This window comes from Arachis hypogaea, chromosome 7 (assembly GCF_003086295.3).
Source record: "Arachis hypogaea cultivar Tifrunner chromosome 7, arahy.Tifrunner.gnm2.J5K5, whole genome shotgun sequence".
Classification (NCBI taxonomy): domain Eukaryota; kingdom Viridiplantae; phylum Streptophyta; class Magnoliopsida; order Fabales; family Fabaceae; genus Arachis; species Arachis hypogaea.
This window is the reverse complement of record NC_092042.1, coordinates 1,336,264-1,340,760: the sequence shown is the minus strand read 5'-3', so window position 1 is coordinate 1,340,760 and position 4,497 is coordinate 1,336,264. Positions and strand designations below refer to the sequence as shown.

The following is a 4,497-nucleotide window of genomic DNA, read 5'->3' as shown; positions in this document are numbered from 1 at the left end:
AAATAATACCGGTATGAATAATTATTGGTGTCACGTGATGGGAATCTCAATAATAACATGAAATACCATGATCTTTAAGCATCACAAAATATTTTCAATGCTAACTAGATTTTCTAAAGGGTAGAATTGATTAAAAAATAAAAATAAATTCAATCCTAACGTAATTTTTTAAATGTAGAAGCTACCATTTTTAACTTTTTATAAAAATAAAGAAAAAACGTTCAATGCACTCAAATAAACGTGCATTTCTTTTTTGTAACGCTAAACCAAACACAATTTTAATGTAATGTAAATTATTTTTCTGTATCAATAATAATAATAAATTAATAATAGCAACAACAGTAATAAGAGCAACACCAATATAAGTACCACTTAAATTTTAATTAAACGGGAGTTTAATTATATATTCATCACTAAAGTTTTAAAGTTTGAAACACAATTTAAGGTAAAACACATAACAATGAAATTGAAGGTCTTATAACAAGGTTGAAATAGCTAAAATATTAGAAGAATTATTTATTTATTTTTGCCATAGTTGTCTTCTCCATCTTCATCATCCCCATCCCCATCCCCATCCCCTTCTCCATCTTCATCATCGGTGGCCAAAAAAAACCAACTCTGTATGGGGATGTACATGATCCCACAAGACCAGATCATCTGGCACCTCGTGGTTATCAATGATCATTTCATCACGATGGATGAAAAAGGCAGGCAAATGATCTCCGTCCAATTGTCTTAGCTGAGTCACGAGTTCTCTCACTTGCTGCACTGTTGTTTCTGGTGTGATCATGTATTCAACCCGATAGTCATGAGCGACGACCAATAATGACTTCGTTGCCATTGCTAAATCTGCATTTTATCCAGAGACATTATAATTTCAAGAGCATTTTATTTAACAAACATCCAAAATATGTATCGAACTGAGAATAACCAAATCATATGAAGCTATATAGTAAATTCAATGCAGAACTGTGGCAATGTTTTTATTTTGAATCAACAACAGCAAAACAACAATTCACCAAAACAAATACAGTATATTAGATTTAAAAATCAATCTCAGAAGAATTAATTCAATATCACCGGATTGAATTTAAATAAAAATTCAAAACATTAATATCTTAAGACCTGAGAGGGTTGAAGGCTTGAAACAGAGAAGAAGAGACTTGAGACCTGAGACCTGAGAGGGTTGAAGCAGAGACTATAGACTCCACGTGAAGAAGAGAAGCAACGACGGCGAGGAGGAGAGAAGCAGAATCGACGCAGGGGAGGAGCAGAGAAGCGGCGACGACCCACGGCGAGGAGCAGCGACAGAGAGAGAGAAGGGTTCGGTGATGAGTTTGAGCTCTGAAGTGGAAGTGGGATGGTGGGTAGTGGCTGTTCTTCGAAGAGAAGAGAGGATTATGGGTGGTGGCTGTAATTCGAATTAATTCGAATTCAAAGATTAGGGTTTTCTGCTGGGTGGGAGAGAGACAAAGGGGTCGGGTTGGGGACTTAGAGAAGAAGAGGATAGTAAACTTTGGTAGGACACTGGGTTTAAAATGAGAAAGCTTTGATACTTGGTAAGTACTGAAAAGATTCTCCCTTTGATTGTTTGTTTGTTTCTCAGTACTTTGTACACATCCATCCCTCTCTATTTCTCTCTCACTTTCTCCATCATATTTCATGTCAGAAGATATTCATCAGAAAATCCTTCAGGAATCAGGAAAACTCTGAATTCTTTTGATTTTCCGATACAGTTGAGAAACAGTGTTGTTTTTGTGAAGATCAGAGTAAGATAATAAGGTACCTTTTCATGAGGTGATTTGGCTTGTGATTGATTCTGTGATGATGAAGAAGGGCCTACTATTATTGAGGCATCATGATGATCATGTTGAACCTCCCTAATTGCAAAGATTTAATTTTGATGAGCATGATTCAAACCCAACATGATTAATATTAAGATTATTATTGTTTGAACTTGTTACTTGTAAGCATAAGAAACTTTATATTAATAAGAGAAAGTAGTACTAGTACCCTTGAGGTTTGGTGAAATCTGATTGGCCATGAAAGGAACACTTCTAGTGTGTGGTGTTGTGAATAAATCTGCAAGAATCACAAAAGTAAAATCTGAGAGGATCACCAAACCATAAAGGACTATTGAACCCTATACCAAAATAAATAATATCATAGCAAGTAGCAACCTTTTTTCTTTTTATCTTTCACAGGCTTGTGTCTTTGTCTCTGTCTCTATCTATTTCTTTTTTTTTTCTTTACTACTTCTCTATGAAGAAACCTGGTTGATTATTGGTTAATGTCTTTGGCTTGCTTTGCCACTCTCTAACTTGAAATCATATTTCATTTCATTTTGAAGAAAAAAATATTAATTGTGTGGTGCTTGCTTAACAAACTGTCCCAGCAAACATGTCTCCCAGCAAATATTTTTCAAATGCTTAGTGGGAACACAATAAATTCAGCAATGAGATAGATTAATTAAGTTTGATGAGACTTTTTTTTCTTTAGTATTTACTTCCCCATCAAAATATGGCCCCAAAAAAGGGGTGAAAAAGAAAGGTCAATCTTTGATATCCTTTTAAACCTAGGAGGACATTGGATTACTATTTCACTTTTTACAATTTAAGTTTGTGTAAAAAATATATAATTTAAGTTTTTAATATATTTATTAAAATATTAAAAAAATTTACTAGTAATATATAACAACTTTAACATGTGTTGATAAAGTTGTACTATAATGGCATGCCATTTCATTTCAACCAAAACATTATATTATGAGTATAATCTTTTGTTCATAAGCATATAGCATATTAGCAACCACTTTGTGTATTTAATCCCAGGTCTGAGATGGATTTGTTTGGTGTTATACTTCTTTGTTCATGAGTCAAATTAATATGAGTAAATGGTTAGACAAATTTGTCCCTAAAAAATAATCTATTTTTTAAATTAATTTTTGAGAATTCTTTTTAATAAAATTTAGTTTTCAAAAATTTTAAATTGGTCACATTAATATTTTTATTATTTTTGTTATTCATGACATCAAAATTTGTTAATATAGTATATTAAGTGACATCATAATATATATGTATAATAATTTTAATTAATTGTTAACATAATAAATTTATGTAATTAAATAAAATTAATTCTAAGTTGAGGATATATATTTATCATATTAACAGTCAATTATGACATAGCTAAATATGTCAGTATAGTATTATTTAACGTATTACATCAATAAATTTTTATACTGTTAATAATAGAAATAACAAAAAAATTAATGTGACTAACTTAAAATTTTTGAAAGACAAATTTAATTAAAAATAAATTTTGAAAACCAGATTAAAAAACTAATGGTATTTCCGAAACGATTTTGACTATTTATTCACTATAGTATTTTAAGCTGATATATTTCTTTTTTATTTATTATTATTAGATGTAGTAGTGTAAATTTTAGCAAAATTATATCAATATAGAATATATTATACTGATAATTATATTCAAATAATATTATTGGTCAAACTATTGTATAATAACCTTATCTACTAACCTTCGAAATTTAAAAGTACCCTAGAGAGAAGAACGTTATGACTTGAGGGTACATATATTCTTATTAGGCAGAAGAGATGCATACTTTAAGTATTTATTTCCACACTTTCATAGTCTATTACTCTTACATATTAAAATGGAATGGGGCCAACATTATTGAGCACATAAATATATTAAGCAATATATGTCTATGTAGATAAAGAAGAGACAAAGAGATAGAGAGAGATGAGGGAGACTTCACGTGACAAAATGTGGAGAATAATGAACAAGAAATACAGAATCCGAGAACCACCCTCCCCCCACCCCCCACCCCCCATTAGTGTTCCTTAAATTGCTTAATCTTTTTAGAGGAGTACTAGGTCAGTAATTTTTGTGATTTGTAGCTATCAAATAATCATCAATGATAATTTTAATGGTGTGAAATTTTATTCAATAACTCATTTTTTTTGTTAATTACATGTTGGCTAGAATTTAATAAAATTGTTAGTCCCATAGACTTTTTTTAAAAATAATTATTTATATTAACTGCGTGAATAATTATCTAAAAGAATAAATGTGATTATATGACGTATAAAACATTTTAGACTGTCAAAAGTCAAAATATTTTAGATTGTCAATGTATCAAAATTAAACGCCACTGATAATAGTTCAATAACAAGAGACTTAAATAGTTCCAATTCTAGTTCAAAATTGCTATCAATTGCACAGAAAGAAGAGAACATAACCCTTTTTTTTTTTTAAATATATAGAATTTGGGTCGTGAAGATGAAGTTTAGTTTGGCTACACAAATGGTTTACCCAAGAATACCCTACTCTTTTTGTGGTATGGAACACAGAGGTTCAAAGCCCAATAAGATAAAGGCATTATTATCACACTAAAGCAAGCGAGCCTATGCAATATGGGAGGGAGAAGCCTTCAAAATCATGATTGGTGGTTGGAGGCTTGGATCAGAATCTGCC

At 30.8% G+C, this 4,497-nt stretch overlaps 1 long non-coding RNA gene across 2 annotated transcripts; it reads right to left on the bottom strand.

Moving 5' to 3' along the window:
- Nucleotides 1–377: 377 nt before the first annotated feature.
- Nucleotides 378–2,434, bottom strand: LOC112701800 (uncharacterized). Of its 2 annotated transcripts, XR_011863574.1 has the most exons (5): nt 2,181–2,434; nt 2,014–2,082; nt 1,787–1,880; nt 1,126–1,689; nt 378–849 (listed from the first exon to the last, which is right to left on the bottom strand). It is a non-coding gene; the product is annotated as an uncharacterized lncRNA (long non-coding RNA). The 2 variants fall into 2 exon arrangements; XR_011863573.1 differs by lacking the exon at nt 2,181–2,434 and having other exon boundaries at nt 2,014–2,155.
- Nucleotides 2,435–4,497: the final 2,063 nt, after the last annotated feature.